The 13,094-nt window shown below is 45.8% G+C and overlaps 1 long non-coding RNA gene across 5 annotated transcripts; it reads left to right on the top strand.

Moving 5' to 3' along the window:
* The first annotated feature begins 446 nt into the window (after positions 1-446).
* LOC310835269 lies at positions 447-11,150 on the top strand. 5 transcript variants are annotated; one of them, XR_014559479.1, is made up of 6 exons: positions 447-611; positions 1,035-1,155; positions 9,347-9,473; positions 9,775-10,103; positions 10,820-10,915; positions 11,061-11,150. It is a non-coding gene; the product is annotated as an uncharacterized lncRNA (long non-coding RNA). The 5 variants fall into 5 exon arrangements; XR_014559480.1 differs by lacking the exon at positions 11,061-11,150 and adding an exon at positions 4,092-4,465 and having other exon boundaries at positions 10,820-11,049; XR_014559481.1 differs by lacking the exon at positions 11,061-11,150 and having other exon boundaries at positions 10,820-11,049.
* The last annotated feature ends 1,944 nt before the right edge of the window (positions 11,151-13,094 follow it).

Below are 13,094 nucleotides of genomic sequence, written 5' to 3' on the forward strand. Positions count from 1 at the left end.
GATCACAGCCACAGCATACCGTATTTTTCCATGGATAACACTCCCCCGTGTATAATACATCTTTTATTTTATTTTTTGAGAAAATGGAGGGAGATTGCCCAGATAGATAAGCTTTGGGGGGGGGAATGCTCAGACTTGTTGAGCTTTTTGGGGGGGGGGGTTGCCAGCAGCTGCCAATCACCCGCCCAATTGCCAATTGCCGCAACAGCCAATCGACAGCAGACCCTGCCACAGCCGCCAATCACCCACCCAATCTTCTGCTCATGGCAGCCACCAATTGCCCATCCGACCTCTGCACTATCCATGTATAAGATGACCCACAATTTTTAGCATTTTTAAATAATAAGAAAACCTTGTCTTATACATGGGAAAATACGGTACATTTAAAGGACATGGTTTGTCCCCCAAAGAATCCTGGGAACCTTAGCTCACCCCTCATGGAGCTTCAGTTTTCAGCAGCCATAGCAAACTACAGTGTCTAGGATTCTTTGAGGGAGGCCGTGTGTTTTGAATGCATGGTGTGGGTATGATCTGTGGGGAAGGGCAATACATCAGTGATAAAGTGGATGTTTCACAAACAAAAAGTCTGAAGGTCAGTTCCTAGTACAGTGGTACCTCAGGTTAAGTACTTAATTCGTTCCGGAGGTCCGTACTTAACCTGAAACTGTTCTTAACCTGAAGCACCACTTTAGCTAATGGGGCCACTGCTGCCGCCTGCCGGAGCACGATTTCTGTCCTCATCCTGAAGCAAAGTTCTTAACCTGAAGCACTATTTCTGGGTTAGCGGAGTCTGTAACCTGAAGCGTATGTAATCTGGGGTACCACTGTATCTCATGATGAGGTGAGGGGATCCTGTCCAGAATACTGAAGAGCAGCTTGAAGTCAGTGTAGACAGTAGTGAGCCAGGTGGATGATTGTTCTCAGATTTATTGATTGATTTAATTTATTTCTCACATTTATATCCCACCTTTCCCTCAAGGAGCTCAAGATATTATGCATAATTCTCCTCCTTCGCATTTTATCCTCTGCTTCAGGTTATCCTGACAACAAGTAGTGACTGGTCCCAGAGCTCCATGGCTGTCTGGATGATTTGAACCCTAGTCTCCTAGGGTGGAGTCTCCTGGACTCCATCAGCACCGGCTAGAATGGCCAATGGTAAAGAGATGATGATGATGATGATTATTAATTTATTTATACCCCGCCCTTCCCGGTTCAGAAAACCGGGCTCAGGGCGGCTAACAACAAATTTAAAATACTTAATTGTAGAAGCAGCATAAAATACAGTATAAAAACATGAATAACAATAAAATTCAAAGTTCGGAAATCAATTTGGGGAAAATCCATCTAATAAGCATTAGATAGTCACCAGGGCTAGCTGGCTGGATTAGTCCTACTCGGGCCAGTGAGGAGGCCAGGGGAGAATTTGCTGTGGGGTCTCAGAGAGGGTAATCTTCATAAAGGGGGAGGGGGGGAGAGAAGGGAAATAAAAGATCAGGCTGAATTCAAATTAAAGGTCAGGCAGAATAGCTCTGTCTTACAGGTCCAACAGAAGGAGGTTAAATCCTGAAAGACCCTAGTCTCCTGGGACAGAGCATTCCACCAGGTCGGAGCCATCACAGAAAAGGCCCTGGCCCTGGTGGAGGATAGTCTGACTTCCTTAGGGCCCGGCACCTTTAAACTATTTTTTTATTCATGGACCTTAAGGTCCTCTGCGGGGCATACCAGGAGAGGCGGTCCCGTAAATACTTGGAGTCCAACAACATCTAGATCAGGGTTTCCCAAACTTGGGTCTCCAGCTGTTTTTGGACTACATTTCCTATCATTCCTTACTACTGGTCCTGCTAGCCATGGATGATGGGAGTTGTAGTCCAAAAACCACTGGAGACCCAAGTTTGGGAAACCCCAATCTAGCGGGTTGGCTCCCCTGCTTATATATTCAAGTACATTCCAACCCGACAAAACTTAACAGTTTCTACAACTCTCTTTCTCGCACACCCTTTCTGCATCTTTCCACGATGTCTGGGCTGTGTGCCATGTTATAATCTTTTAAAGCCACCAGCCCATTTGATATCGGTGCACTAGATATCACTGCACACACAAAAAGCCCCCCAAAAACTCCTTATTTATGTTTAAATGGTCTCCTACGTCAACGCTGCTCCGCAGGCCATCAATCCACAGAAGCTCTTAGCCAAATGAAAGGAACGGCTTCGCGCTCCCAGCCACTCTCCGCTTGGAATTCTGCCAAAGGCATGATTGCAGAAACAAATCATTTTAACCTCGGCATTTTTGGTTTCGAGAAAGATCTCCAAGTGGCACAATAGTCTCCGTCTCCCTATAACGGCAGGCACAGCTGTGGCCTCTCCACCTTAGCGCTCGTTCCCCCCCTGGGAGTCTTCGAAATGCGCACAAGACAATACTAAATACGTTCGCAGCACCGGTGTGGGAGCCAAAAGAGAGGCAGGCATAAATTGCCATTGGCTGCAGATGATGTCCTTTTCATCTAGTGCTCAGCTAGGATGACTTCACTGGCACTTTAATAAATTGTCAAGACCAGGGGGCTAGGGAGCAAGTGAGATAATCTTCCAGGAATCAGAGCCTCCTGCTTGGGCAATGGTTCTTCAGTGCCCCCTCTCAACTGGAAGTGACAGGCACATAACCTCTTGTTTTTTACACACATATATTTCTCTCTCTCTCTACTATTTGGGGGTGGAGGCTATGTACACATTAGTGACTTGAAACACAGTGAGGTCATTCTCTCTCCCCCCCCCCCACCTGCTACATTTCAACTCACATTATTACTTTGCTGTACACAGCAGAGAGAGAACAAGGATGTCGTCACCCAGTATGAATAACTTGATTTGTCATCCCCACCTGCAAGACCTTCAGCTCTACTTCTCATCTGGGCACTCAGTAGAGCATGAGACTCTTAAATCTCAGAGCCGTGGGTTTGAGCCCCACATCGGGTGAAAGATTCCTGCATTGGACTAGATCACTGTTGGCCAAACTTGGGTCTCCAGCTGTTTTTGGACTACAACTCCCATCATTCCTAGCTAACAGGACCAGTGGTAAGGGATGATGGGAATTGTAGTCCCAAAACAGTTGGAGACCCTAGTTTGGCCAACACTGGACTAGATGATTCCCAGCTGCTGTTGGACTACAACTCCCATCATCCCTGACCACTGGTCCTGCTAGCTAGGGATGATGGGAGTTGTAGTCTAACAACAGTGGGGGACCCGAGTTTGGGAAACACTGGCTTAACTGCAGCTGATGTTTTCAAATTGGATGGAAGCTGGTTTGAGGGAAAATTTATTGGCAGTACTTCTCAAAAAGTGACAGGATGCGATGGATTGTGGCTACAGTCATGTGTAAAGGTAAAGGGACCCCTGACCATTAGGTCCAGTCGTGGCTGACTCTGGGGTTGCGGCAGTCATCTCACTTTACTGTCCGAGGGAGCCGGCGTACAGCTTCCGGGTCATGTGGCCAGCATGACTAAGCCACTTCCGGAGAACCAGAGCAGCACACGGAAATGCCGTTTACCTTCCCGCTGGAGCAGTACCTATTTATCTACTTGCACTTTGACGTGCTTTCGAACTGCTAGGTTGGCAGGAGCTGGGACCAGGCAACCGGAGCTCACCCCGTCGCGGGGATTTGAACCGCCGACCTTCTGATTGGCAAGCCCTAGGCTCTGTGGTTTAACCCACAGCGCCACCCGCAAAGCCTAAGAAAATGGCAACATGTCCACAGTCTAAGAAGCCTGATGACTTGCACGGGGGGCCTCCATGTTGCCTTTATGTGTCCTAGCAATGTGTTGTCAAGAGGCAGATGCTAGTCTCAGAAATCACCCTAGGGCTGAAGAGTAACTCAACAACAGCTTCACAAGTTGTTCACTCCATCATGGACATAATAAACAAATCCTGGAGGCTATGCCCCAAATACTCTCGTGGCCTATTTTTGCTGAATGTGTGCGTGGTCTACTTTCCCCATCTGTGAGTGCTGTTGGAGGCTGAACCCCTTCCAAAAAAATATTCCTGTGATCTAGGAACAACCAGCCACTTCTGAACATAATATTCTTTCTCTCCATAACTGAACAGGAAGAGGATATTCCCTCCACAAGCCCTAGTTTGGTGTCATCTGCAAATTTAAAGGTGGAGTCCAATAATACCACATGTGGCGTTAGAAGCTGGCATGACGCCTCTTTCTAAGGTACTTTTTTTGGAAGGAGTCATTGATCTTTGCTTCCCAGCACCGGAAATGCAGATGAACTGTTTCTCTCCCTTGTTCAGCTGACACAGTGCCCGATATAAGTATACCAGGAATATGGGCAAAAGTCCTAAGACAAAGCATTATCCTCATGGACTTCCCGACAGCTTGACTGTTATAAAGTGATTTATCTCAAAGATGTTATGCCTGTACTTTGTTGGACATTTCGTTGAATGCTACAGACAGGACTGGAGAAGATATCTGGGTGGGGTAAAGGTAAAGGGACCCCTGACCATTAGGTCCAGTTGTGACCGACTCTGGGGTTGCGGTGCTCATCTCACTTCATTGGCCGAGGGAGCCAGCGTACAGCTTTTGGGTCATGTGGTCAGCATGAGTAAGCCACTTCTGGTGAACCAGAGCAGCGCACGGAAACGCCGTTTAGCTTCCCGACAGAGCGGTACCTATTTATCTACTTGCACTGGTGTGCTTTCAAACTGCTAGGTTGGCAAGAGCTGGGAGAGAGCAACTGGAGCTCACCCCGTCGTGCAGATTCAAACCGCTGACCTTCCAATCAGCAAGCCCAAGAGGCTTAGAGGTTTAGACCACAGCACCAACCGAGGCTGAGTGGACCATGCGAGCAGCAAGCAGGCAGCTGTGTTTACTCACGTCCCTTGAACTGATATCTAATACAGTCTCCGGATAAGCAAGAATTGATAGAGCAGGGCAGCAGGGAGGGCATGTTCACAAAACGATCAGGACTTAAGCTCCTTGAGGCGAAGGGGGGAAGGGATACAGGAAAGCTCTGGCCTTTCAGGAACAATTTATCTTGTGCTTGTAAGGGGCAAAGCAGATGTGACAGGTGATAGACCTGTGTGTCAGAATCATCTCACTGCACATTTCGATAGGGCAGGGGATAAAGAGGCTAAATGGCACCAGCACAATACGGGCTGGATCAAGAGGGTGCCGAACTTCACCCATGCAGCCTCCCCAAAACTCTCTCTCTCTCCAGATGCTTTCTTCCTGATGGGGCTTCTCCTTCCAGGGTAATGAACCATGCTGACATGCAGTGAGAAACTTGCACCTTTCATCTGTGGCCTTTAATTCCTGAGACACTCTAACAGTACTCGTACATCCCAACACACTGTTTAGGAATTACTGGCTTTGGGATTAGGTGTTCCTGCTGAGCAGCTTATCAGTTATGTGGGCTTCAGCCTGTTGAAGGGCATTCATGTCTACTTCATAGGTACCACCACCCTGAGATCTTAGGATGAAGGGTGGTCTACAAATTTAATAAATAAATAAAAATAAATAAAATGGGAGGGTAGGACTTCAGAAGGCTCCCTCTGACCTTCAGCATCCGAGGCAGTCTGCCTCAATTCCAGCTGGCAGAACAGGGAGCAGGTTATGGTACCGGTGGACTTCCCATAGGTATCTGCTTGCTCACAGTGAGAACAGAATGCAGGCCTTTGGGCTGATCCAGCAGAGCTCTTCTTAAGTTCAGGTAAATAATACTGTTCTGACAGCTTTGTGTAGGATGTGGCTCGAGTATAATTACTTACCTTTTTGTTGAGGAATCTCTTATAGGCTTCCAAACCTATGAGAGACAGTGTGGTGTAGTGGTTAAGAGTGGTAGACTCGTAATCTGGTGAACCAGGTTTGCTTCCCCGCTCCTCCACATGCAGCTGCTGGGTGACCTTGGGCCAGTCACACTTCTTTGAAGTCTCTCAGCCCCACTCACCTCACAGAGTCTTTGTTGTGGGGGAGGAAGGGAAAGGAGATTGTTAGCCACTTTGAGACTCCTTAGGGTAGTGATAAAGCGGGATATCAAATCCAAACTCCTCCTCCTCCTCCTCCTCCTCCTCCTCTTCTTCTTCTTCTTCCGACGTAATTCTGTTTTAACCCCACAAAAGCCACTGCTATCGTTTTTGGTGAGCAGGCATGCCAACGAGGCAACGGCGGATGATTCTTTGCGGGGTGAATTCCATCAAGGTGTGCGCACACAGGTTCTCAGCGTCGGAAATGGCCAAATCACTCGTGGTCTCCTGTGTAGCTAATAAAAGGAAGAGAAATGATTTCATCAAGAAGAGCCATTTATTTCATAGGTCTGTGGGCAAGGGGGCTGGATATTGCTTCCCCTCCATGCTTGCCCTCCACCGAGAACGTTGCTTTTGCTGTGATGAATGCTGCCACCTTCTGCGACGTTAAGAGTACGTCGTGTCCCTTCACAGCTGCTTGTCCCCTCTTCCCTAAGAAAACAAATGACAGCTCCCCTTAGTGTCATCCCCCCCCCCCCGCTCCTTTCTTTAAATGACTTTTCTCTTGGAGATTTATTACAAGAGCTTTGCGAGAGATTTGTAGCAAGCAGTGCTCAGCCTGTAGCCTTACATTCTCAGTGCCACAGCCATAATTCTCCCAGAGTGGAATGATAGAAGATCACAATGGCTAATAATGTATTATGATGATACTGTCTACGCAAGAAAGATTGTGTTCCGGTTTCAGCAGCTCATTTGGGTCGCACGGAACTTTTCTTCACCTCGCCGAAACAAATGGCGTTTTCCTGGCTGTGCATGCAAGCCAAGTAAATTAAGCAACAGCAAATAAATTAAAATAAGGCAGCTATCCTGTCACTATCTGGCATGAGTTTGACTTTCACAAGGAGCTGCTCTGAGGAAGATGTGTGTGTGTTTATGTATATGTATATAGTTTCTGGTGCCTTAGATTCAATATGTCAGGATGATAGGCAGTGACAAATGTTTAGTGGCCTGTTCCAAATAAACTACATATAAAGATGTGTCTCTCTCCTGCTAGCTGAGGCCTTTGGAGGGGCTAAGTGAAGCGCAAATTGATGAAACGGGAACGCTGTGGAAGTAGAAGGAGACAAGTAACAGAGAGAAGCATCTTATCAGGACCTGCTAAGGGGCAGGGAAATTGTTCTAAGAGCCAGAGGAGGTGTGTTGACTTCCCAAGTCCTGCCCCTCATGTGTGACATGGAGAGCATCTTGTACTCTGTTCAGTTGGATTTCCTTCCACATAAGTGTCCCTAAGGGACATAGCTTAGTTTTGAGCCTCACACTCCGCATGGAGACATGTGGAGAAGCTTTGGGTAGTTGGCACGTTGGCAGGGGTTCAGGCTTAGCACTGAAATGACCACACAATTGAACATGGAGGTTATTTCTCCCAGACCTTGTGGTCTTCATCAGAGGCCCTTCTCCAGGAGTCCCACCCAAGACAGGTGCAGAGGGTGGCCACATGAGAACACACCTTTATGGTGTGGTGGGAGACATGCCTGGTGCCATTCTTGTCCGTCTTTAGGCACCAGGTGAAGGCTTCTTTGTTTACCAAGACCTTTGGCAATAAAGACATCGGAAGGCAGCCAAGAGTGGCTGGGCAACCCAGTCAGATGGGCACAATATAAAGTTATTACTATTGCCTCCTATGGCTGTGCTCATCTTTTAGCAGGGTGGATAGGACTTGTCCTTATTAATATTTTACTGAACATGCTTTTTATGTAATTGTATTGTTCATAGTTTTACACACACACCCATTTTTAAATAGGCTTTATTTGTTGTATTTTATCTTTTCAAGTGTCCTGATCCCCTGGCCTACCTGGCAGACAGCGTGCCAAGGCAAAGTTCCAAGTCCAAAAGCCAATCCATACAAGCCAAGTTCAAAGATCAGGAAACGCAGTCATCAATATGGGAGTTCAGCAGTCAGGATACAGACCAGAGTCAATCTCGAAGTAGAAACCCATGAAGGTCTGAGGAGAATCCCAGGTGAGGTCCCTCTACATGGGCAGTTGAATAGACACAATGCCTCAGCTCTGCTGCATTCTTCTACTGTGTCTGTTGACTGCAGCTTCTGCACTTGATGAGGCAGGTGCCCCAGCTGAGGAATCACATGCGTCCTTCCCCACCTGGCCAGCTAGTGAACTAGGCTCTGCTTCCTGGAATGCCTCACCCACTGGTCTTAGGTGCATTGGGACACTGTGACGGAAACCAGAGCACATGGAAACGCCGTTTACCATCCCGCACAGTGGTACCTATTTATCTACTTGCACTGGTGTGCTTTTGAGGTGCTAGGTTGGCAGGAGCTGGGACAGAGCAACAGGAGCTCACCCCATCGTGGGGATTTGAACATCCGACCTTCTGATCGACAAGCCCAAGAGGCTCATTGGTTTAGACCACAGCACCACCTGTGCCCCTTGTATCCTTCAATTGTTATTTGATTGCTCCTTGTGCCTGCTTTCTGCTTGGGTCTTTAGTTTTCACTTGCTCTTTGTCCCTGACTACTGGTTTACCTGTGGCTCCTGGGTATTGGCCAGTGCTTCTTCCGTTTTTTTGGAAAAAAAGAGAGAAATGGTGCCGGTATTCACCATGAAGTTGTTACAGTAAAAATACTCCTAGAAAAAAAAACTCTGGTCCTGACTTACCACATACTGCTCCCTATTACAGCTCAGCTCTTACACAAAGTCAGAACTAAGCAAACTAAACCTCAGCTTAAAAACCTAAATTTAAACACAAGACTTTTTATTTTATTTTATTTTTTGGATTTGTATACTGTCCTTCCTTCATGAAGGGCCATTAAAATATTGTTCTATATTATCACAAGGGGGGAGGTTTCTACACCAGCCAGAAGAACAAGGATGGCATTGATGGAACAGGCTCAAATCAAGTGCAGGTAGATAAATAGGTAGTGCTCTGGCGGGAAGGTAAACGGTGTTTCCGTGTGCTGTTTTGGCTCACCAGAAGCGGCTTAGTCATGCTGGCCACATGACCCGGAAGCTGTACGCCGGCTCCCTCGGCCTATAAAGCGAGATGAGCGTGCAACCCCAGAGTCGTTCATGACTGGGCCTAACGGTCAGGGGTACCTTTACCTTTATAGGTTGATTATCTGTTTAATACCACACCATTTGCATTAGATACTTTAATAAATAAGTTGGTGCCCATCTTCACACTATTATTCAAGATATAGCACAAAATATATGAGGACTTTGCTGCCTGACTCCTCTGCCCGGTTCACCATATTCTGCTTTCTTGAATAAAAATAGTTGGGAAGTTGTTGAGAGCACAGTAGGAGGGTGAGATCCTTTCTCCTGCCCACATATACAAAGCTTATCAAACATGAAAGGTACTTTATATCATTTCAGAGTTGGGTCTCTCTGGCTTGTTGGCACATCATCTCTGCACCCGGTGAAACCTAACCAGTTATTTAGTGGCAAGCGAAAACCAATGGGAAAGGATAAAACCACTGATCTTTAGGCAGATCAGATTAGGGTAAGTGAAAGCGAATGGCAACGACCTAATTTTAGCAAAATAATATCACTACTTAACCACGCCATAATAGCAATATTTGTGCTACCAGTGTATTAGCATCACACAGATGGCAAGACACTTCAGTTGCATACCTTCTGTTGACAGCGTTATGAGCACCTACGTTTTAAGAGGAGGAGAAGCACTGTATCTCCTGAAAAGGTGTCAGGGCTAATTCCAAAGAGGTGAAGACACTTGCTATTAGCATCTAAGAATTCTTCTCCCATCATGATTCATTCCTCACATGCAAATCTGTTCTATTTAGGATGACTGCAAAATGATTCTATCATCCTGTCATCTGGCTTCTCTGCGCTTCCGATTGGTCTGTATTAATAGAATGGCTATAATAATACAAGTCTTGTCTTCTCATTCTGATAGTGCGTTTTGGGTAAGTTTGACTGAGTTATCCTGCCACTGAGCCAGGTTAACGACTTGTCTTGTATTCAGACTGTGAACTCACAGGCCATGGAATATCTCCTGAGCTAACCAGCAGCAAGAAGCGGCTATCGGGGTGGGATCAGGTGCTTCAGAGAACCTGCAGGAATTCTGAGAGAAAGAGGGTGCTGCTTCGGTGCTGTCCAGAACCCTACTGAGGTCTTTATTTCATTAAGTTTATTATCACATTTTGGGGACGCAGGTGGCGCTGTGGTCTAAACCGCAGAGCCTAGGGTCCTTGCCGATCGGTCCATTGCTTGGTCCCTGCTCCTGCCAACCTAGCAGTTCGAAGGCATGTCAAAGTGCAAGTAGATAAATAGGTACCACTCTGGCAGGAAGGTAAACGACGTTTCCATGTGTTGTTCTGGTTCTCCAGAAGCAGCTTAGTCATGCTGGCCACATGACCCGGAAGCTGTACGCCGGCTCCCTCAACCAATAAAGCGAGATGAGTGCCACAACCCCAGAGTCGTCCGCAACTGGACTTAATGGTCAGGGGTCCCTTTAACTTTACCATTACTATTACACACCACGTTTCCTTCAAGTCACTCAGGGTGGTATATGTGGTTCTCTCCTCTCCATCTGATCTTCACAATAATCCTGCCCGATAGGCTGGGCTGAAGGACAGTGGCTGGCCAAAAGTCATCCAATAAGCTGAAAATTTGAACCCTGGCCTCAAAGGGTTCCTAGTCTGGCACTCTAACCTCTCACACGACATTGATTCTTAAGTAGTAGTGCCTGCCTCATTAGTATTCCAGTTCCAGCCTTCAGTTGTTTGCTTCTGTTGTTTCTTTATTTCTATTAATACACTGTACGTATACAAAATGTAAGGATACAGCATAGAAATAAAGAGAGAACCCTGTGTTCTTCCTCCACAGTGCTATTGAAGAAGACAAGAGTGTGATGGTTAAGAACCAGGTAAAACGAGTGTTGTCAAAGACAGATGACTCAGCTACATTAGCCATGTTACAATGGTATAACTATGTTATAAACATGCGACACCAGATGGTGCTGTAGAGTACAAAACTTTGTCTATGCGATTTTACATAGTTTTCCCCCTCTTTTGTTATAACAATTTAATTTATGACTTATTTATAATGGGTTTTTTCCTGTGTATAGATCCTGCCAGAGCAGACAGAGGCAAGATATTGCTCACCAGCCTGCACCAAAAGAAAGGATTTAACGAGTTCCAACAAGTTAAGTCATACTGCTTAGTAAACATGTCTAGGATTCCCTCATGATGCCCTACAGACTGCTTTGCTTGGCGACAGGCTCAGAGAATGCAGGATCCCTGAGAGAGGTTTATCATGAGCTGCATTTTTATAGGATTCTACCAATTTAGAGTCAATTTCTAAGGTGTCTGTCACAAGAAGACTATTTACTAGAGCTGTCAATCAATTAAATAATGTTTTAATTAGTTGATCAATTAATCAGCTACAAGGCAATCAACAGATCTATATAAATCTGCATATTACTGGATGCTAAATATACAGTAAATGCCTTTTTCAGAAGGGTGTTGGACGTTAAGGAGACATTTGTCAGTTTCTGAGTTGTTTATGGCTTGGTGGCTTACAGTAATAAAAAAGAGTGATAATTATATATTACATTGTGGATGATCTCATACTTCTTTCTGCACTATAAATGTAGTGTCATTTATATAACGTATTTACTCTCATGGCTTTCCTTAAAGGATACTGGGAACTGCCGTTTGGTGTGAGTGCTGAGAATTCTGTTAATGCTCCCTAGCTTTTCTCACAATACAATTTTATAGGATTCATTAGGCAGAGCAAATGATTATTGAGGCTGCTGTTCCGTGTCCACTTACTTGAGAATAAGTCCCAGTGAATTCAACGAGACTTCCTTCTGAGTTGACATGTGTAGGGATGTCCTAAGCTTGTTGTGTAGAAGTGCCCAAATGGCTTATTCTCATACAGTCTAATCTTGACTATAATGCCTCTCACTTGCAGAGGAATCTTATACATATTTGCTCAGAAGGAAGTCTCACTGTGTTCAGTGGGGCTTTCCCCCACCCTTAATCTATTTTGAAACAATGCCTATCACGTGCTGCCACTGCTCAGTCAAACAGAGCTTTAAGGGGAAGGGTAGTGGATGGTGGGTACTTTGGAAGTTTTCTCTAGTTCAGATTTTAAATCTGTGTTTGATAAGAATTCTCGTGCTGTATTTATTTAGTGAGAGTTACATACTACTTAATCAACGAAAGCATGGCTTTGGGATTCATGTAGAAAGGCAAGGATAATGCAGGTGAAGATCTGAGCATCTGTAATTTCAGAATTGCTTTTCCTCATGTTTGACACCCTGTAGAGGGAAATGTTATACAGAGAAGATTTCTCATTACCCGTTTTCATGCTTTGGAGTCAACATGGGTTGACCCTCACAATAGGCTTGTGGTCTTGTAAAATATTGAATGTGCCCAAATTGTTTCTCATTGTAAATGCAATCCACTTTTTCTAAGATTTTTCAGCAGGTGGAGAGTGGTGATCTGGATATTTGCTGAGAAATCCACAAAGCTGCTTCATGCGTGCACACATGCACCGAAACAGTGACAATTTAAACATGTAAAACCAGTAAGTGTATACACCATACATGACACCCTCCCCACGGAACCCTAGGAAGTATAGTTTGTTAAGGCAGCTGGGAACTGTCACTCGGTGAAGGGTAAATGAGAGTTTTCAGGATTCATGTGAGGGGGGAGGGGAAGCAATGTGCTTTAAATGCATGGTGTGCATTCATTTTAAACCTCTCCGAAGGTGCAAACTCTCTGCTCTTTGAGTTTGGAATAAACTTAAAGCTTTCTTGGCAATAATTGTGACGAGAACACCCCTGTTCCTCCCCCCGCCCCACAAAAGAATAGCCGATCAGTTACAGCTTTAATACCACGATTGCTCTCCGTTGACTTAAAATAACCACGATCCTTGCCCACTGTGTTTTTAGCTTTAAAACCACGATCGCTGCCTTTCGAATTAAAAATGAGCAACTTGACTTCCCTACCCCCCCCCCCATAAAAATCACTGGGTTCTGACGAGCTGTGCCTCTGCGTCCACCCACCCCGGTTTCCCTCTCGCTCCCCTGCTCCTTTCCCAACCCGTCCGCCATAGGAGAGACGCAAAGGTCACCACGCAACCGAAGGGTATA

This window comes from Podarcis gaigeae, assembly GCF_964106915.1.
Source record: "Podarcis gaigeae genome assembly, chromosome: 17".
Lineage (NCBI taxonomy): Eukaryota > Metazoa > Chordata > Lepidosauria > Squamata > Lacertidae > Podarcis > Podarcis gaigeae.